Raw genomic sequence first — 23,259 nt, forward strand, 5'->3', positions numbered from 1 at the left:
TTGAAACAATAAGGACAATCTTCCTATTCATTTGCTGTCCTATCTAATCAGCACTACTGGGCACACAAGGAAGGCAAGATGCAAAAAGCCTTCTACATTTTCTTCTTCCTTCTGGCATGCTACTCCAAAATGTTTTGTGAAGTCAATCAAGGGTTCTTTCAAGCTAATTTAAGATTAGGGCCTAGGCATGAGGTTCTCCCTCAGGAAATATACTTCAACTATCAACCCAAATGAAGAGATTGGTTGTACAGGATTATACATATTGATCACAAGGATTAAGACTGGGAAGTAAAATATAGAAAGAAGCAAAAGGTCGTTGCAAGAGAAAAGTTTAAAATAAAATATGCAAAAATGTGGACTGGGGACCAAATGTCACCAGGCTGACTGATAAAACACTGAATAATGGATTCTAATTAAAGATTGCTTTAATTCTATTCTGGATAAAATACAATACACCATCAAACCAAAGGAACTTGGTAAACTTTGTTTATATTAATCCAGTAACAAAATTTGTATCCATAAAGTTACCATGAAAATGCCTGAAATCAAGATTATCCTAAAAAGCAAAAAAAAAAAAAAAAAAAAGATGGACCTATGTTTTAATAAACAAAACAATCCTATATTTTAAGAAGGTGAAACCAAACAAATACTCAACTGACATTTTTAGAAACTTTCTTTAGCCAAGTATGGCCAATTCAGTTATCAATAAGGAAGTCATTTAAGTTTGAGGACCAAAGTTAAAGTTAATTTCTCCTTATATCATAAGAGTAAAAACTATACTACCTTTCCAGTCCAGGGTTGTAAAACATGGATTCCAGAAATAAGAAGATCTAGAAAACTGGCTACTTATTCAATTTACCAGTGAGTTTTCACTGATTTCTAGGCTTCTGTTTTATCTATAAAACAGTGATTCCAATTTTCAGATTTAGTGGTCAGGTTAAATAAGAACACATATTGTCTATAAAAGCCTTAAATGTTAGTCATTACCATATTTTGGTGTTCCCTATTTGGTTCAGAAATGTTTGTCAAATAAAAGAATGAGTTAAAGACTAATAATTCATTTCAGCAAAGGAAAGAAGTATTTTAAAATTTTTGAAGGCCACTAACAAGTTAACTATTTTTAGATAAAATACCATTTAAGTTCATTAGTTGTTGACAGGTTATCAGGAATCCCAATGGAAAATGAATTACACAAATCCTGACATTAAACACAAATTAAGGGTCTTCCCTGGTGGTCCAGTGGTTAACACTCTGCACTTCCAATGCAGGGGACACAGACTCAATCCCTGGTTGGGGAACCAAGATCCCGGATACCATGCAGTGCGGCCAAAAAAATAAATACATACATACTATGAGATGCTCAGAGAAGGCAATGGCAAGCCACTCCAGTACTGCTGCTGCTGCTAAGTCACTTCAGTCGTGTCCGACTTTATGTGACCCCATAGACGGAAGCCCACCAGGCTCCCCCGCCCCAGGGATTCTCCAGGCAAGAACACTGGAGTGGGTTGCCATTTCCTTCTCCAATGTGTGAAAGTGAAAAGTGAAAGTGAAGTCGCTCAGTCATGTCTGACTCGTAGCGACCCCATGGACTGCAGCCCACCAGGCTCCTTCACCCATGGGATTTTCTAGGCAAGAGTGTACTGGAGTGGCTTGCCATTGCCTTCTCTGCACTCCAGTACTATTGACTAGAAAATCCCATGGGTGGAGGAGCCTGGTAGGCTGCAGTCCATGGGGTCGCTAAGGGTCAGACACGACTGAGCGACTTCACTCACTTTTCACTTTCACACATTGGAGAAGGAAATGGCAACCCACTCCAGTGTTCTTGCCTGGAGAATCCCAGGGATGGGGGAGCCTGGTGGGCTTCCGTCTATGGGGTCACACAGAGTCAGACACGACTGAAGTGACTTAGCAGCAGCAGCAGCATGAGATGCTCTGGGCATATATCTCAAAAAACTCAATTAAAAAAAAATTAGTTTCTTATACTTGCCCTATAGGATCTGTAACTTCAGTTGAAAAGAAAACGCTCTAGAGCAGGAATAGTATGAAAACCAACAACTTTTGGGTTCCAGAGACACTTACCTGCTCTTAACTCTTAAATCAATCTCATTAATAAATGTAAAAAGTAGGTTATAAGAAAGTGAAAGAAAGTGAAGCTGCTCAGTCGTGTTCAACTCTTTGCGACCCCATGCACTGTAGCCTACCAGCCTCCTCTGTCCTTGGGATTTTCCAGGCAAGAGTACTAGAGTGGGTTGCCATTTCCTTCTCCAGGGAATCTACCCAACCCAGGGATCGAACCCTGGTCTCCCACATTATAAGCAGATGCTTTACTGTCTAAACCACCAGAGAAGTCAGGTTATAAGAATCAATACTTAAAAAGTGATAGCAACATTTTATAACTCATTTCCATTAAAATATTAAGTCAAAAGGATCTCCAAATAGCTACACTCAAATTAAAATTCTCCCAAAATTTGCTGTGTGACACAGGGAGCTCAACCCAATCAATGTTCTGTGACAACCCAGAGGGGTGGTAGAGGATGGGAGAGAGGTTCAAGAGGGAGGGACATATATATATACCTGTGGCTGACTCATGCTGAGAAACATACTCAGGCAGAAACAAACACAACATTGTAAACCAATTATCCTCCAATTAAAAATAAATAAAATTCTACTAAAACATTGGTAATTCAAGCGATTTTCCTATCCTCAAGTTGTTTAGCTACAACCCTCCCTACATACCCCTACCCCACTCCCATTTGAAATTCTGTGATCTTAAACTATAAAGGGCTAAGTAAAAACACTTAACTACTGGTTCCTAAAGTCAAGTGACACTACCTCTCCCACTGAACACTTTCGGAAAGAGATATTTGATTTCTCCTTTCTGCCTCCTACTCCTAAAGTAGTATTTTAGTAGCTAAAGAGGATTCCTGTGCCCTCTTCTCACTCTTAAATAAAATTAACTAATTCAAATGTTGAAAGAATCTGGACTAATCTTTTAGACACAATGTTAGAGGTTCAAAACTTCTGAGTAGATTAAAAAATTATTTTTTTGGAGGAAAAATTAAGACGTCCAAACACTAGCTCATACCCTCTCTTAAAAATAAAACGTCTGGAGCTTCTGGAATTAAAAGGTCCAGTGGTTAAGACTCTGCACCCCCAATGCAGGGGCACGGGTTCAATTCCTGGTGGGGGAACTAAGATCCTACATGTCTGACAACACAGCCAAAAAACAAAACACCCTCCAAAACAAACAAAACCAAACAACTACTAACAGGGAACAGCAAAATAAACAGTAACTTAAAAATGAATACTACTGATATGAGAGGACAAATGGAAAATGTCTGCAATCTTACTAATTTTTTACTCCACCAAGAAAAAGGTCTTTTTTGTAAACTAGATTTCTAAATCTACTCGAGCACAGAATTTGCAGACCATCAAACTGTTCATAGCATTTTCTCTAACCTGACCATATTTTCTCTAACCTAACACTTCACAGAGGAAAAAAATTCTTCCTTTCACACTTTTGATGGATTAATAGTCAGTAAATGAAGCTTACTCCAACTTACACTATGATGTGCAATTTAAGCTGTTTACAGTTTTATTATCGAACTTTTTACTGCAGTTACCTTTAGTTCAGTACTTGATCACATCTCTGAGAGAATATACTAACTAGAGTATGCTGCTGCTAAGTCGCTTCAATCGTGTCCAACTCTGTGTGACCCCATAGACGGCAGCCCACCAGGCTCCCCCGTCCCTGGGATTCTCCAGGCAAGAACACTGGAGTGGGTTGCCATTTCCTTCTCCAATGTATGAAAGTGAAAAGTGAAAGTGAAGTCACTCAGTTGTGTCCGACCCTCAGTGACCCCATTGACTACAGCCTTTCAGGCTCCTCCATCCATGGGATTCTCCAGGCAAGAGTATTGGAGTGGGGTGCCATTGCCTTCTTCAAACTAGAGTAATAACTATCTGTAATTTGACAACTGCAGAACCACCACATAAAGAAATCTTAATAGATTTCTTGTCAATTCATGAGCAAGGTAGTTAAGTGAACCAAAAAAACGAAAAATCACAAAAAAGGAGACCCCCAACAATGTTTCAAAAGGAGGCAAGAATAAATTAATGGGGGCTCAAGATCACCTTATTAGTTTCTATCAGCTGGATTTGTGTCCCCCCCTGTCCCCCAGGTCCTTGGACATGTCCTAAAAATTACCTGCCAGCTTTTTCCCTCTTGTCAGATCCAACTGTAAATTGTAAATTCTATAGGCATACATAATGACTCAAAGATCTGCTGTGCTTGCTGAAATGAATTTAGGTAACTCAGTGTGGACACTAGCTTTATTATTTGCTACATATCTTACAATTCCATATATACACATAACGAAGAGGCCTTAGTTAACTATATTTTAAATTGGAAAAAAACCAAAGGTAAAATAGGCAAATATAACAAAGTTAAAGAGCACAGATTTTAGATCACTCAGGTTAGAATGCTGGTTCTAACACACACTATTAGCTAAATGATCTTGGTCATATTATTTAACCTCTCTGTGCCTCATTTCCTCATCTGAAAATGGGAAAAAATAGTACTTCTTTAAGCTAAAAAAAAATTCAAATAAAGTAACTTATTCCACGCAAAATACTTAACACAATGGTACGTAAATTTTTTTTTATCCTGTCTAGCTTAAAACCTGAAGCACCGGAAAGGCTTCAAAAGCACACCACAGCATACTATAGAAAACCGTATACCCCAGGGAGTTGTCATTTGTCTCTCTTTTTCACCCCATTACCAAGTATGATCCATTCTACCTTGATGTCTCTGAAATCAATTCCATTCTCTCCACTCCATTACCTCTCAAGGGCTCTCATTATTTCTCATGTGGAAAAAGGGGGATACAGGATGCAAATATGAAGGGAAAACATTAATTTATTACACACTTGAATGTTCATGACCAGATGAGAGATGTTAGCTTTAATTGCAAAGATAGAGAGGCAGGGCATTCCAGAAACGTGAGAAAAAACAAATATGATAGCTGTATTTCAGTAGTTTTTATATCCTAGAAGATGCTTTCTAAGTTTAAACTGTTTACAGCATTTGTACTGTGTGAGCTCACAGTCACGTAGTTTACAGAACAAAACACTACTGCCCAGAGGAGAGCTGACTGCCGAGAAGGATGTGCTCAGTCGTGTCCGGCACTTTGTGACCCCATGGGCTGCGGCTCACGGACCTCCTTGTCCAAGGAGTTCTCCAGGCAATAATACTGGAGTGGGTAGCCATTCCCTTTTCCAGGGTATCTTCCGGACCCAGGGACTGAACCCATGTCTTCCACACTGCAAGAGACCACTTGCAATGAAGGAGACCTGAGTTCGATTCCTGGGTTGGGAAGATCCCCTGGAAAAGGGGATGGCAACCCACCCCAGTCTTCTTGCCTGGGAAACCCCACAGACAGGGAAGCCTGGCGGAATACAGCCCATAGGGCTGTAAGAGTTGCTCACGACTTGCGAGACTAAACCACCACTAAGGATATGCCAGGCAAGGTTTCCCTAAATGGATATTTAATCCAGACCAGGGGATAGTTTAAGAAACAGGCAGATTCACTGGGAGATGAGGGCGTTCTGGGACAAAAAGGTTAGCATGAGCATTCACTACATCATGAGTACACGGGAAAGGGTGGTAGGGAAAAGAGGAAGGGGACTCCTGACCTGTATTCTGTAAGAAACGAGAAACAGAGAGTTTCCAAGTTGGGAAATGAACATATGTGTTTTAAAAGAAAGCAGAGAAAGAGTATTAGTTTTCTGAACTCTAGGGAGGAGTTTGGTGCGAGCAAAAGATTATGACTGAAGTCAGGACAGCAACAGAAGGAATACAGAGAATGGACACTTTGTCAGAATCAAGAGAGCACGGGACGACTAGAGTGAGGAGAGGGACGTGAGAGGCAGCAGGGTCAAACAAACGGGCACAGAGGCCGTTAAAGCAGATAGGGGACCTGAGAGGGACAGGTTTGGTAGTACGGATCTTTTACCTTTTGGGATAGGTCTCAAAGACAGTGGAGGAAAAACTGACCATGTATGGATATCTTTTATTCCTAAAGAGATCAGAAAGATGCTCAATGTCTGCATTCAAAAGGCTTCAGATATAGAACAGAACACTGATTTGTTTAGCAAGATTATAAATGTACCATGTATGTTCCACTCAATATTTCTGGCTTATTAATTTGAAATGTACAATTTATTTATATTGTGGGAAGAAATACCAATAACCTCAAATATGCAGATGACATCATCCTAAGGGCAGAAAGCAAAGAGGAACTAAAGAGCCTCTTGATGAAGGTGAAAGAGGAGAGTGAAAAAGCTGGTTTAGAACTCACACTCAAAAACAAGATCATGGCATCTGGTCCCATCACTGCATGACAAATAGACGGTGTAGAAATGGAAACAAAGAGACACTTTTATTTTTTGGGCTCCAAAGTCACGGCGGACAGTGACTGCAGCCATGAAATACATCACATTGCCAACTAAGGTCCATACAGTCAAAGCTATGGTTTTTCCAGTAGTCATGTATGGATATGAGAGTTGGACCATAAAGAAGGCTAAGCGCCGAAGAATTGATGCTTTCAAACTGTGATGCTGGAGAAGGCTCTTGAGAGTCCCTTGGACAGAAAGGAGATCAAACTAGTCAATCCTAATGGAAATCAACCCTGAATATTCACTGGAAGGACTGATGCTGAAGCTCTAATAATTTGGCCATCTGATGCAAAGAACTGACTCATTGGAAAAGACCCTGATGCTGGGAAAGACTAACTCCAGGAGGAGAAGGGGGCAACAGAATGAGATGGTTGGAAGGCATCACTGACTCAAAGGACGTGAGTTTACGAGATAGGGAAGGACGCTGTCAAATAGTGAAGGACAGGGAAGCCTGGTGTGCTGCAATCCACGGGGTCACAAAGAGTCAGATGCGACTTAACAACAAATCTCAATTTTAAGGTTTTAGAGTTTTAGTTGTAAACTTTTATCAAATGAACTCTGATGGAGTGTTTTGCCTGTTTATGAGAAAAATAAATATCAACAGGAAAAAATGCTGTACAAAACCAAAAACGCTTCTAGGCTTAATGAGTTTCTCGGTATAAAACACTCAAGTGACTAGCTTGTACTGTACAACCAACCATAACATATAAAAATTATTTGCCTACACTGTGTCCTTGGACTCTTTTTCCTCTTTATCTGAAGCCTTTTGTACACGGGAGAGCGGGCACCTTACATCCCACTTCTGATTTCTCCAGGGACAGAGACAACTGCTACGGTGACACTACTGCCAGTGTTTATTCCATATTGTTTTTAAAGAAAGTCTAGCCTAAAAATAAAATGCATTAAAAATCAACGAAAACCACTATAAGCAAAAAAGGGCAGATTTCTTTCTCATGTGAAAAGGATATAGCTCTTCTCAACTTTAATGTCAATGTTCCTGTTTTCTTGTCTTCTCAAGTTTTTTCAACATCCAGATCTCTGTTTACATTTCTACAGAAGACTATGATGTTGGATACACTTGCTTTAAGGGAACAAAAATTTTTCTACAACAATGTGGTCCAGGATATAAGCCTGCAAGTCTCACAAGGGGGCAAAAAGAACCATAAAAAGCTAAAATATCAAATGGAATCTATTTACATTCTTAAAACAAGAAAAATAAAGAAAGAATAACAACCAAAAATACCATCCCAGAAGAGCCTATTTTAGCCATCAAATTAAGGACACTACTTAGTGCGTGTCCCAGAATAGTTTCTGTCCCACAATGGCTTAACTGCTGACAAAATCGCTAAGGATTTTTAGTAGCCACTTTAAGTTATACACCTGCTATTAAAGATATCTCAGCCAAATTCTGATTTACATAACATGAACAGACACAAAAGCTAATTCCAGCACAGGAATGACTATGCACACATTAGCCTAGATGTTTCTTTACAAACACAGTCTCTGTTAATCCATGGTCAAAGCTTAAACCACTTGAAAGAGGTAAATTTCAAGCTGCCTTGGACTTTGCTGTATCTAATAAAAAAGTACATTTAAATAAAGCATTAATCATGTGACAGATGTTAAAAAATTTAGCACTATGTTCTGATAAGGGTACCATGCTGCTACTGCTAAGTCACTTCAGTCGTGTCAGACTCTGTGCGACCCCATAGACGGCATACCACCAGGCTCCCCTGTCCCTGGGATTCTCCAGGCAAGAACACTGGAGTGGGTTCCCATTTCCTTCTCCGATACATGAAAGTGAAGTCACTCAGTCGTTCGACTTGTAGCGACCCCATGGACTGCAGCCCACCAGGCTCCTCCGTCCATAGGATTTTCCAGGCAAGAGTACTGGAGACAGATAATTAGTCAAATGTATTTTTATTTGAACATTAAAGAATGTCTGTTCAAAATAAGTAATATTCAGAAACTTAATAAAAGCCCAAGTGTCCCAACATGCTCTCCTCTGAAGCCAATCGCCCAGTTAATAGGCATTTATTAAACTGTCCTAACAGTTATAGGGCTTTCGAGAAGGCTTAGTGGTAAACAATCTGCCTGCCAATGCAGGAGACATGGGTTGGATCTCTGGGTCAGGAAGACCCCCTGGAGAAAGAAAGGGCAACTCACTCTAGTCTTCATGCCTGGGAAATCCCATGGAAAGAGGAGCCTGGCAGGCTACAGTCCATGGGGTTGCAAAGAGTTGGACACAACTTAGCGACTGAACAACAACAAACAGTTATAAGCAAAAAAGACAGCTGCATCGTAGAGTGGACTTAGGGTGACCAACAGTCTCGGTTTTAGCATTCTAAGTCTTCGTGTCCCAGGAACTTCTCAGTCCGAGCAAAACAAGGTGGCTAGTCACCTTTGGTGGAACACATACTGATAGGAATTTTCTTCCTCTCGTGTTTCATAGTTTTAAAGATGTGGAACTGTGAAAGCTTAGAAAAAATCTTGCAAATGTACTACAAAGCTTACCTTTTTTCACTATCATTTTCTTCTCTGAAACAAAACATGGAAATTAAAAAGCAAACTGTGCATAGCAGCACTTGTATGAGCCAAGTTTGAGTGTTTACGGTAACAAACAGTATTTACAATGTATTTTGACGTGACTTTTCTCATTTGGATAAAAATCCAAGGAATTTGTCTTGAAGGAACAATGTCCCTTGCTTAAGTAGGAAATTACAGCTTTCATTGAATTAGTATCTGAATATGCATTCAGTGCAAATGATCATGAGGGTTACAAGGATGAGCAAAACATACTTGTTCTCAAGAAGCTTACAATTTTTTAAGAAAGATGAGACAAAAATCATGGAAACTGTGAGAAACACAAAAATACTATGGAAATTGAGGAAAAGGTCAGGAACAGATTTATGAAGAAGATAGCAAATGACTAAAAGTTTTGGCATTAAGGAAAACATACCAGAGAAAAGTGAAAGCAAAGGCACAGAAGGCAGCAAAATGTAGGAATATGATTAGACTACAAAAGAAAGCATGGTCTGAGTGGATCTCAAGGTAAAGAAGAGCAAGACAGTAAAAATAGCGAGAGAGTCTACAGTTAAGATAAAACGAAGATCTCTGAGTACTGGTCAAGAGATCTGACTCATTTCGTAATCAACTGTAGTGGATATTTTGAAGAAAACTATAACAAAGAAAATTAAAGACAGTTTTCCTTTTAAAAATTTACTGTTAACTGAAGGATAACCGCTCTATGCTTTACAGTATCGTGTCGATCTCTGCCATACCTCAGCATGATTCAGTCACGCACGCGCACCTAGTCACCTCAGTCGTGTCCAACTCTGTGACCCCACGGACTGTAGCCCGCCAGGCTCCTCCGTCCCTGGGATTCTCCAGCCAAGAATACTGGAGTGGGTTGCCATGCCCTCCTCCAGGGGATCATCCCAACGCAGGGATCGAACCCAGGTCTCCTGCATCTTCTGTATTGCAGGCAGTTTCTTTAGCACTAAGCCAACAGGGAAGCCCCTACATATATCCCCTCCCTCTTGAATCTCCTCTCACCTCCCACCCCATCCCACCCCTCTGTGTTGTCACCAAGCCCTGGTTTGAGTTCTCTGAGTCATACAGCAAATTCCCACTGGCCTCCATTTCACATACAGTATTGTATATGTGTCCAAGCTGCTCTCTGCATTTGTCCCACCCTCTCCTCCTGCCTCCCACTGTCCACAAGTCTGTTCGCTATGTCTGTGTCTCTACTGCTGCCCTGCAAATTGGTTCATCAGTATCTTTTTTCTAGATTCCATATATATATGTGTTGTTAATACATGAGGTACTTTTTAAATGAATAAAAGGAGTTCTAACAGAAACCAGGATAATACATATAGAAAAGTTCAGCATTTTATTAAATGGTTAATATATGACCTACTTTTAAAATGCATGAATTGATCTGTAAGATCTATAACAAATATGATGAAAATCAAAATTAAGAGGTTAGAACAATATGCTGCATAGATATTATAGAAAATATGCAGCATAATATGCTGTTATCCAGCAATATGCTGGAAAGAAACTGCAAGAGACTGACAGAAGACAGTTAAGACAACTGGTCATTTCGGTTTTATCCCATACCACTGTATGAATACAAAGCAGCTATTACATTCAGACAGAGCAGATACCAGACCCACGCATCCTACGCACCCCCCCCCCGCCCCTTTATAACAAGATGCTAACTTTCATACCTCACCATCTGGTACCGAAAACATCCTGACATTACTGTTAATACCACTACCATAGGACATGGCACTTAGGGTACTTGCCTAAGATCTCATCTGTACTGACAAATGAGGCAAATATATGGGGCAGGACGTATTTTTTGGACTTCCCTGAAGCTCAAACAGTAAAGAATCTGCCTGCAATGCAGGAGACCTGGGTTCAATCCCTGGGTCAGGAAGATTCCTCTGGAGAAGGAAATGGCAATCCACTCCAGTATTCTTGCTTAGGGAATCCCATAGAGGAGCCTAAAGGGCTACAGTTCATGGGGTTGCAAATAGTCGGATACAACTGAGCGACTAACATTTATTTCACTTATTTCTTACATTTTTCCTCAAGCTGCTTTGAGTATACCTAAAGCATTAAAGGGCTTCCCTGGTGGCTCAGATGGTAAGAATCTGCCTGCAATGCAAGAGACCTGGGTTTGATCCCTGGGTTGGGAAGATCTGCTGAAGGAGGGCATGGCCACCCACTCCAGTATTCTTGCCCAGAGAATCCCCATGAACAAAGCAGCCTGGTGGGCTACAAGCTGTGGAGTCAAGAAGAGTTGGATATGACTAAGTGACTAAGCACATAGAAAGCATTACAAAAATAATCAGTTAAGACTTAAATACCTCATGGCCAGAGATCTATACATAATGTTAATTGCCGTATAACCAACACTTAACACAGTGCCTGGAATACAAAGACAATTATTTGTTGAATGAATCAAAACCAGTTTCCAGCCCTAGAGCACAGGTTGGCTAACTCCAGCCCACAGGCCAAATTTTACCATGTCTGTCATAGGTAAATAATGTTTTGTTGGAACACAGCCGTGCAATTGCATACTGTCTACAGTTACTCACACGAAAACAGCAGAGTTGAGTCACTGTGACAGAAATTATATGGTCCACAAAGTACATTTATTAACTGGCCCTTTACAGAAAGTTTGCTGATACTGTCCTGGAAGAGCTAAGGATAGATCTTGTCTATTAATTCACTGGTGGTAAAAGGTCTTTAGTTCAAATAGCTACTCAAAATATTAATGGCTACCTGGTGTGCAGTTGTTAATAACGATTCTGGACACAAAGGGAAAAGAGTACACTTCTCAATGATCAATGCTTGTTATGGTTTAAGGAAAGGAGAAACAGGATTGTAAATAAAAAACCTTTGAAAACTTCTGCTGTAGAATATTTTATAAAGCCAGCATTGTTGTCTGATAGTCTCACAAAGATGAATTAGCTGCAAAATAATATGCAAAAACCTCAACAGAAAACCCCGAAAGGAATCGAGAATGGTCCACATGAATGCTTAGGACTGGCTCAAAAACAACAATTTTGCTTCTGGCATGGTTGATATTGCTCTATTTTACAACATTCAAGAGGCACCTTATTCACTTGCTCCACAGATTCAGTTGTTTATTTGTGAGGATGAAAAAAGTATTATTAGGAGAGTTTAAGCTAAGACTCAAACATATCTCAAAACTCCATCATGTTTTACAGATAAAACTGAAAAGGGTATCTTGGGTAAAGTGTATTCTTTACATGTGAAGCTAAATTTGATTTATTAAATCTTCTCACTTTGATTATGGAAGTAGTTAATATAATAAACAGCCTAACATTAAAGTATTCATGCCACTAGGGCTCTGCAAAGTTTCCTTTCAGATTATTTTTAAAAGTTCTTTGTTTCTTGGGCCTATGTCAAGTACTTGTGCCCCAGCTACCAAGGGAGTCTGCAAAAGCTAGTATTTGGCATTTTCAGATTATCCACCAAGACTCATTTAGGTCTGCGTGTTTTCAAACAGAGTCTCTCTAAAGATAAACATGAACACCCACATCTGTATGTTCACATACGACACTATAGTCAGATATTATGTTTCTGCTGGATGCAGCCTGGCCAGGGTGTTGGCCATACCCTGGCGGGATAGGAAGTAAAGAGCCATGCATTCGATATTTAAGAAGTGGCAAATCGAAGGCACTGATGGGAATGGTTGGACAGGATGTCTCAAGGTCAGATCAAATTTAAATCTTAAAGTCCCGAAAGTCTAGGAAAATTGATATTAGACCAGTGGTTATCAGTAACATCTCTCAATACCACAGGAATTGGATATGTGTGTGTGTTTAAAAGTACTGATAATACCTCCTTTCCTCAAGATCCTAAGACCTATATCCCTTTTTTTTTTGCTTCCAATTCAGTGTTCCCAATTCAGTACAGAAAGGTCTTTGTGTTCCTGAGGCCTCCAGAACATTTTAAACAACCCTCAGTCATTCAAATGCTCCACTCTTAACAGCTTAGCTTCCACACATCACACAAAAGAGACACCACCACTCCAAAGGGATGACTAAATTTGGGGGAGTAAGAAGGTTAACCAGATATTTTACTATGTTCCTAGTGAAGCCACATTTTCTCTAAGCCTCCTGAATTTGTGAGTCCAGAATTTAACACTTACACCAAAGGTGCTCAATACTGTTTGCTGAACAGGTTGCAGACTGAAATGATTGTATCAATTACAAAGATATCCTCATTAGTGAGGGAAAATATTTGTTTTCACGCATCTCAAGAAATTAGAAGTGAAGCTCTTGACTACCAGCAGATAGATTAGAATTCAAGTTAAGGGTAAGGATTCCAGAACAAATCACATTCATATCTATGAATGGAAAAATGTCACAAACATTTAACATAGATATTCAGATTTTATAATACACAACCCTCCACAAGGATGGGGGGACATTTTCAGACCCTGTTGTCCTCACCAAAGACACAAAGTAATAAAGATTTTCCAACTATTTAAGATCCATTTCTCAGAAAATTTGAAATCAGAAAATCTCTGAAACCTAAAGTTTAATTTAGTGGCAAAACCTGACCTAATATAAAATTTTTATACAGAAAGATTTCACCTAAGCACTGATGTGAAGCAATTTCCAGTTTTTATTTATCCCATTTACTGTAATTATTCCTGCTTCACTTTAGAAATATCAACTGCTTGGTTACTCTTATAAAATTCAAAACAAATCTTTCCCCAAAGTTCTGAATTCCTAATCACCTCGCACCAAGGGTTATAGGTAAAGTATTATGGACCTATAATCCATTTCACAAACATCTACTACAGCAAAATACTCTTGAACATACTTTTCACTTTTCTAATTTCTGTGTTGTTTATCTGGGGTTCACTGTTAGTCTAAAACTTACCCCTTCAATATCATGTACACTCTCACCTCATTTTCAAGGTCATCTTGGACTACTAAAGTCTAAGAGTTTTCACTTCTTCCTTTGATTCAATAAGCACTCATCTATATCACTCTTTTGGGTATTATTTGGAACTTCCATTTACATTTTGTGATGATTAAATTTTCATGTCTTTGCTAAGAATCTTTTGTGCACAATAACGGATTTTAATCACAACATACAGTAACTGAGAACAACTAGCTCTCAATAACAGGCAGTCAGATGAATGAGTCCTCAAGAGACAGATGCCCAAAATAATGAGGGATTATAGCTGGAAATAAATGTAACACTTAAAAAAATCAGTGTAAGAAATAGCCTATGACGGGAATTGATAAGGACAAACCATTGAACACTGTATTCTCTCAACTAAAATTATACAATTTGTCAGACTAGCCATCATCAAAAATCTACTAACAATAAATGTTGGAGAGGGTGTGGAGAAAAGGGAACCCTATTGCACCATTAGTGGAAATGTATATTGATAGAGACACTATGGAGAACGGAATGGAGATTCCTTAAAAAACTAGGAATAAAACTACCAAACGACCCAACAGTCCCACTACTGGTCATTTACCCTAAGAAAACCATAATTGAAAAAGACACATGTACCCCAATGTTCACTGCAGCACTACTCACAATAGCTAGGATATGGAAGCAACCTAGATGTCCATTGGCAGATGAATGGATAAAGAAGTCGTGGTACATATACACAATGGAATATTACTCAGCCATAAAAGGGAATGCATTTGAGTCAGCTCTAGTGAGGTGAATGAACCTAGAGCCTATTATACAGAGTGAAGTCAGACAGAAAAACTAATGTTGTATATTAACGCATATATAGAGAATCTAGAAATATGGTACTGATGAACCTATTTGCAGGGCAGGAATAGAGACACAGACATAGAAAACAGACTTTGGACACAGCAGGGGAAGGAGGGGAGACAAATTGAGAGTAAAAACAGCAAAGTAGTCTCAACTCACACACAGAGTAATGAAACTTTTACTCTAAAACCATGATTTCTGATAGATAATATTGATTTATCCTCTACAGAGGACCCTCTGGTGGACAAGATATATCAATCACTAAAGCACCATAGTGTTTTTCAAAGTGGAGTTTACCATTTTTGCTCAATAGCAGTCCTGCTCCTTAAAAAGAGAACTTCTTAATCACCATTCTCATTCTTTTTCTGTTCTACTTCCTGCCCTTTCACCTCTTCATTGCCTATTATTACCATCATTGCTTTCACGTAAACAGTAGACAAGTGTCAAGAAATGCTCTTCTATATTTAAAAGCTTGCAAATCTAATCTTTTCTTTGTTGAAGGATGACCAAATATGGGACAGAGCTCTCAAAAAAAAAAAAAAAAAGCTTAAGTATAAAAAAGCCTAAAATAGAGGGAATTTCAAACATTTTTTTAGCTAGCAAACAGAACTACATAAGCAATAGCAAGTGGCAACTTTGTGACTAGTGTGCATGTCCAGGACATAAAATATGATCTCAGTATGTTTTCTAATTCAGAACAGCCAGAATGGCTGACCAGTTAATTATTTAATATAGGGAGCACGAAAGCTTCCTATTAAACTCCCCTACCTTACTGCAGGATTAGCTCATGGAAGCAAGAATTCTATAATACTTAATCCCTGAAACCATCCTGAAGTTATACCTTTTTACATGTCTCTAAACCACATCGTCGGAGAAGGCAATGGCAAGCCACTCCAATACTATTGCCTAGAAAATCCCATGGATGGAGGAGCCTGGTTGGCTGTAGTCCATGGGGTCGCTAAGGGTCGGACACGACTGAGCGACTTCACTTTCACACATTGGAGAAGGAAATGGCAACCCACTCCAGTGTTCTTGCATGGAGAATCCCAGGGATGGGGGAGCCTGGTGGGCTTCCGTCTATGGGGTCGCACAGAGTCGGACACGACTGATGTGACTTAGCAGCAGTAGCAGCAAACCACGTCGTATCCTCTCTTAATACAAACCCTGTTCTTTCAAGTAGTGATGTTCAGACTCAATACTCTGTTTCTTCACAGAACACACCCATTATTTCCAGGGAAATAACTGACACTAAATTTCCAACAAACTAGGTACACTACAGACTGTAACTTATGTATCTTAATTCTTTCATAACCTGAAATTACTTGAACTGCATGCAGGTTAGCTTAAAAATTCTTTAAAATTTGGAATAACCCTAAGACACGACTTTTATAAAAATGGTTGTTTAATGAGGTTTGCTCTTAAATAAACATAAAGAAGAAACATCTTTCTTCTAGAAGGTAAAAACATCATTTGTTTTGGAAAAGTATCATGTCAAATTCTCAGGTCGAGGAGACATTATTAAGCTCGAAAGGGGAAAAAATACATAACTTCACTATATGAAAGCTACTGTGCTGTGCTTAGTCGCTCAGTCATGGCCAACTCTTTGTGACCCCATGGACTGTAGCCCGCCAGGCTCCTCTGTCCTGGGTATTCTCCAGGCAAGAATACTGGAGTGGGTGGCCATACCTCCTCCAGAGGATCATCCCAACCCAGGGGTCAAACCCAGGTCTCCCACATTGAAGGCGGGGATTCTTTACTGTCTGAATCACCAGATGAAAGCTACTGCATATCCTAAAATTATGAAAGACAACTATTAAAAATCTATTCAAGGTTATGTCAAAACTTGAATATAGCATATGCAACCTATCTATAGTTAAGTCATCAGATGTACAAAACAAGTATTAAAACCAGAAAGTGGCTTAAAAAATTACATAATCTATTACTGTGATCAAAAATTGAATGGGAGGAATTCCCTGTTGGTCCAGTAGTTAGGACTTGGTGCTTTCACTGCCAGAGAAACTGGCAGTTCAATGCCTGGCTGGGAAACGAAGATTCTGCAAGCAGTGAGATGTGCGCCCTGCGCAACTCCCCCCCCCCCAAAATGTTGACTAGACTGCTCAAAAGAAAAAAAACAAACAAAAAGAAAACTGCCAAGAAACTAAACTTGCCTCACAGTGTTCATCTACGGTTCCTATTCTTCTCGTACCCCCCTCAACAAAAATATGTTCAATATATTGTAAAGCACGGAAAAATGAGCAATACAAACAAAAAAGTAATAACCAGACAAACAGATGGGAATATCTTAACAGCCTTTCAAATAAATATTGATATTCTCTTTTGATGCTATACCATCCTCTATTAGCTTCAATATACTGGAATATATCAATAAATCAATAAACCTTGTGTTCTGCTAACGTTAAGATTCAGTGGTCTAGCTAGAACTTTGGAAGGATTTCTTATCCCTGCACGATTTTCATGCACTGGTGACTTGGAAAATACTGGCTTATAGAGTCATGTCGATCTTCAAATACTGACATATTTTATTACATAGTATTTTAAAAACCGTGTTCATTAACATCACCAATATCATCAGAAAACTTTTTTAAGATATTGAGAAGCTGTGAAGAGCACAGTGGCTAACTAACACAAATTTTACAAAATTCTAATTTTCACTTGAAAATCAGAACTTTAACCATTGCTCATAAATACTGTCAATCTTTTCCTTTTAAAGAAAAAGGTTCACTTTTGAGAAAATGTAATACCCAAGTCTGAAAAACTTCTTCAGTCTGTCAAGCATTCTTTTAAGTAAAAACAGAGTTCATTAAAACAGTGGCTGATTCAGCTAGAAACTCAAATAATAAGGAGCAAAAAGAGAAAAGTATTTTAAGCATACTTTGTATTTAGTTATAGTATACTAAAATGATGTGTACAAAGGTGATGTCTGATTTTTTTTCAACTTCTTCATCGAGTGTATTTAGGTTTTCTTTTTTAAAGTGTGGGTATACGGCAATGAAGAATACATACAATGACTGCTAATACAGTGCGGTACTGTGACCTGATTTAAGATGTCAAGCTTTATCGACTTTTGCTTCTGTATATTGGTACAGCTATCAATACAGTGAAAACGCAAAGGACATCTCAGTATTACTGTAAAAAGTTTTCTAGTTGTAGACTCCCTGCAAATGTAGAGGTAATCCCCAGGATTTCTTCAACCATTCTTTGAAAACCACTGAGCTAGACAATTTATTTGTTCACAGTCACAATTTTCTTCCTTAGTTCTCATTCACACCTTAGTAGGAATCTTAAAAATTAGGTAACCTAATCAACTTTACTTGGCACTAGCAATGCTAAAGGTGAAGAGAAGGTTTGAGAACAAGAATACTACCCGTTAGTGTATTTTATAAACATTTATGAATAATGCACTGAATCCTCAACATCTCTAAGAAGTATATGTCATCTTTCCCACCAAGGAAGCAAAGAGGTTAGGAAAACATCAGAAAAGAAGTACAAATTTTGTCTTAAAATTCACTGCACTGATAGATTACAGGTGATACTAATTTTCTTCATTATACTTATCTGTAGCCAAAGCACTTTTGTGTAATATCTCAAGTTCAACAATTTCAAGAGCAGCACAATAATAGATGCACATCTTTATATACCTCATTACCATCCTTTGTTATTATCTGTACAGTACAGAAGTCAAGATTCCTGAGAGATTCCTCAGTTTTGCTATAGATACCGAGGAGTTACCGTATTTGTAAGATACGATAACTTACAAATCTTAGAAGCAGCAGATGTAACTATGCTAGCATAATGCAGTCACACTACAACCTTAAAAGACAAGGTAAAAGTTGGATGCAATATGAACACCACTTTGACACCAACAAACTATTAATTACACAAAAAGAGCTTTTATTTATAGTCCTTATTCCCAGTATCTAACAACTTTTAGAAACTCCATTTTTTTTTAGAACACAGTGACTTGAAAAATATATTCTAATAAGGAAAAATTATAGAAAACACAGATAATCAGAATTTTGAGTAACATTTTCCATTTCCTCTTTAGAAGCTTTTGCCAAAAACTGCTATTAAATGGACAAAACAGATTTTCTTTCATCTTGGTTTCTTTCCCACAAGGCAAAGAGGAAAGCAACAGGTAGAAGTGATCCACCAATAGGGCAGTTAGTCCACTGTATACTTTCAAAATAAAGTTACTTAGCAAAATGCTAAGTTTCAAATACAGGAGAGAAAACTATTTTATTAAAAGTACATATTTACAGAAATAAATACTCAAAGCAACTACTGAAAAACTCAAGAAGAAGTTCTATCATGTAGTAAAAGTGATGATTTCAAGAAAGCAGTAGTGATCAAAATTATGTATAAGTGATCAAAAATTATGTCTAACTGCTTTAAATGGATGCTCTCTTCCTTTAATATCTTAAAGTCTACCTGTACAAGTTAAAACCTTTCACCATCCACCACTGGACAAGACCACCTAGTGCTCGCACAACTACAAAATTACAAAATAGTAAAAGCACAAGTGTTAAGCATTAGAAACCAGTCCAACATAAAATTCAAAGTCAGAACATTAGATAATTTTTCTGTAAGTTTTTAACAGACTAAGATTCTTAATTTAAACATGAACATATTTCTAGTACTTGAGCACCTCATATACAATATTAGGTTTAGTAATATCCCAGAATATTGTTCTACATAGTAAATTCCAGACGGAAATTCTTCAGCTCATGTGGCAAATATACATCCTTTTTCTTTTTTTGGCCTCAGGTATCTTGTGGGATCTTAATTCCCTGACCAGGAATTGAACCCAGGCCCTGTGCAGTTAAAATGTGGAGTTCTAACTGCTGGCCTGCCAGGGAATTCCCCCAGTAATTTTTCTTTTGATAAGTAATTTAAATATTATTTAAAACCCTGGTACATTTCTTCAAATTGTCATTTCTTTCTAAGTTTTAAGGCTGGCTCCTTTAAAAAAGTTTAAATATCTTGATCCACTATTGATACAATGAAAAATTCTTTAAGACATTACTGAAATAATAATCAATTGCTATGCAGTCTATATTTGACTAATATCGGTAATAAACACACCAGTATTAGGAAGTATGGAGAACTGATATTTGTTTTTGTTAGTGGTGTACTTTAAAAAGTGATTTTAATTTTTTTAAGGTAGCAAAAAGTTCCTGGTAACTTTTCCTCTATAAAATACAAATTATAATATTAAAGGGGTTGGTCTTAGAATCCAGTGACCAAATTGGTTCAAACAAACTATGAGATTAAACAGCAAGCCAGTGTTACTGAAAGTAAATTCATTCTATTCCTTGTACCTACTGCTTCCACTGTATTCATAAAATTTCCAAAGGACTAATAAATGAAAAAGACTTTTAGTTCTCAAAAGGTAATAATTAGTACCTTTTAGTACTACTGCAAAATATTTCAAGAACACTGAAAAACATTAGGTTTTCAGCACAAGGGCAAGTCATTTGCAGATGTCTAATGTTACAATGAATCATTACAACAGCCAAAATATGTTTCTTAACTTTTTCTAAAAGAAATCCAATTTGAAAAGGGTAACTCATTAAGAGTCTTCAAAAATGATGGGAGAGAAGAAAAAAAATCAAGGCATAAATTTAGTTACAACCTTATATGGTCTTACAAAGTTTACAACCAATCTTCATCAAGATTTTCTACAGACTGAACATGTGACATTACTGCCATAATAGAAGACAGCTTTTGACTATTCAGTTCATAAATACTAAACTACTCCCCATGTCAGTCAAATCTAAACACTACAGATCAATAACCACTCCCTCTTTACCAACACATAACCCAAAAACACATTATTTTAAGTCTTTGGGAAAATGACACATGCATACCAATAAGATCCTGATATTCAATAATAAAACTGTCTACTTACACTTTTGGAAGAAAAATAAATGACACCTTTGAAAAATTAACCAAATTCTATTTGTATGAGATCCATTCCCTATTTAATTTCACTGCCTTAATAAACACTGATCAAATACCTATAACAAAAGTTAAAGAAAACTGAACATGGATAATTTCTCATCTAAAGCTTAGACTTTATATTTAAAACAACATGTATAATTAGTTACTATGTTATTAATCTCCGAATCAGCCTTCTACCAATCTTGAATTATATTAGAGGACCCACTTGATAACACCCTCCTTACATGGTGGCTTCCTTACCATGGGGACTCTCTTTCACTTTTTACAGCTAAGAAAAAATACCGAAATGCCACAGTACAGGATTGCTTTGAGGATAAAAATCAATCTGTAAAGTTAAAATGGCTCCAAAGCCAATGTGGAAATGTTTCTTTTTGAAGGAATACAAAGATCTCTTCAAATATCATCTCTTTTAAATATTCATTAGTTAATACCTAAATATAAATGTTAAACACTGCATGCATAGGCAAGGTTCTAGGAAGGAAGATACAGTAGAGAATAAAATGGATCAAGCTCCTACTCTCATGGTACTTACATTTAACAAACCGGTACTGTCTCTACGTTAAGATACTATGCCTGTGTTTCAGGGCATACAAACAATACATGGAGTTTATAATTTAGTGGGATAACAAAAAACAGGTAAGATAACAGATGGCAGGAAGCGATACTTGTCATAGAAAGAAGAGACGATTTTCATAGGGTGGGGGAGGGTGTTGGGGCAGAAGGAACCCATACCATTGTCATCAACCCATACCACATTTTAAAATTAAGTCAGTTTATTATTGGGTTCTTCAGTTGTATTCCCATACCTGGCACATTAAAACCAAACTGGATACAGGTGTTTCAAAGATTTACTTTCTGGCTTCTTCAGATAACGGAGTCTCACAATTTATTATGAATGATAAAAAGAAAACGCAAGTGAAACCACCTTCACAATAATACAGAGACCAAAAGTATGGATGGGCTCAAATAAGACTATCATTCATAGCTCTGTGTCCTTAAAGTTATTTAATCTTTCTGAATATCAACTTCCTCTCTTAAAACCTGGTAATGAAACTACCCAAAGGGTTCTTCTACACTAAGGTACTTATATTTTTGGAGTATGATGGGACGTCTATCCTCTACAAAATGTAATAATTCACCATAAAAACGTCGTATTTTTTCCTCCAGCTTCTCTTCTATGGATAGACTACTGTCCTTCAAGTCAGCAGGACCACTGACTAGTTATCTTATCTTTTCTAGGCCTCAGTTTCCTCCACCGTAAATTCAGAGGGTGGGACTGGATGATCTAAATAGCCCTTTCCGGCCCTTAAAAAGTCCCATGACTACATTATGACTCAAATACTATTCAAGGTTCAGCTTTCACGAGTGATACCAGCTTTAAGTTAAATGAACGTCTCCCCTTTTTATGTTACCTCTTGCTAACATTTTGTTAAGCAAGTCCAAACAGCATTCTAACTACAAAATAAGAGGATAAAAAAAGAATTTTCGAGTTGAAAGCTTGAGGTTTTGTAAGAATTATAAATTATTTTAGATGCTTATATAGTAGATGCTATACTGCTGCTGCTAAAAAAACTAAAATCCAATCAGCTTGAATTTTAAAATATTAAAATCAAAATCTTCAGTGTCAACTACCCCGTTAAAACGTGATTTTCCCACAGTAACACAACTGCTCATCTTCACTCCGAACAAGAGCTGCAGGGCAAAAATGTTGTTCTAAACTAGTAAGAGGGAGCAAGCTTAGAGGAAGCAAATCGTCAGCTTAAACTCAGCAAGGATAGTCTTTTCTCCAAAAGCTATCGGTGTTTTCAGAAGAAAAACTAGGGATGGTTAGATTGAATGGGGGTAGTTTTAAATAATTTTCACGGAGCTGACAGTCAGTGTTAGACACACCGAGATGTCTGAAAAAGAGAAGAGGACAAACTTCCTGGATTTTCTTTCCCTCTGTAAGAGAAAGAGATTTCCTCTTGCTGACGATGGGAAAGGCCCCTTTAACAGTTTTTCTCTTCGCGGTGGCTGCTGCCAGATTAGGTGGGGCTCCCTCCGCTGCCTTCCTCCTGCCACTTCCCGCAACAAATGGAGCAAACCAGCCCGGTTTCAGGCAAACTTTTCCCCTGTCAGGCTCGAGCCCGCAAGGCGCCGGGGAGTGGTTTCCCCCGAAAGCTCTCCGCCCCTGCTCGGGACTGGGGGAAGCGGAGTCTCCGCAAAAGACAACTTTCTGGTTTCCGTTCTAACTTCCACTCACACCCGGGAAGGAACCGAGGCGGCCGGCAAGGAGGCTCCGGGGCGGGGAGATGAGTCTTCCGGCGAGGGACGGCGGGCAGCTGAGAGGCAGCGGCGGCCGCGGGCAGAAAAGAGCAGGCGGGTGGGGGGGTCCTCGGGCTCTCACTTCCTCCGCCATATTTCAGACATTTGACCCCTTCCGCAAAGCGCGCCGTTCCCCCGCGGCGGCGGCTCGTCCCCGCCGGCCTGGAAGGCAGCGCGCCCGCCGCCCCGGCGCCGGGCCGCGGCACCACCTGCCGCGCTCCGAGGCCG

At 38.6% G+C, this 23,259-nt stretch overlaps 1 protein-coding gene across 3 annotated transcripts in view; it reads right to left on the reverse strand.

Moving 5' to 3' along the window:
- RAP1B (RAP1B, member of RAS oncogene family) overlaps positions 1-23,259 on the reverse strand; it is a 44,993-nt gene that overhangs the window by 21,419 nt on the left and 315 nt on the right. Inside the window, exon 1 of one of the 3 annotated variants that reach the window (XM_088837014.1) lies at positions 21,534-22,916. The exons of the other annotated variants lie outside the window; for them this stretch is intronic. The gene's annotated coding sequence lies outside the window, so the exon portion shown is untranslated. Of the gene's footprint in view, positions 1-21,533; positions 22,917-23,259 lie in introns of those variants that run through there. 3 annotated transcript variants of the gene reach the window in all.

The sequence above is a fragment of the Moschus berezovskii genome, chromosome 6, assembly GCF_049115385.1.
Source record: "Moschus berezovskii isolate FMDL1 chromosome 6, NW_MosBer_1.0, whole genome shotgun sequence".
NCBI classification, from domain to species: domain Eukaryota; kingdom Metazoa; phylum Chordata; class Mammalia; order Artiodactyla; family Moschidae; genus Moschus; species Moschus berezovskii.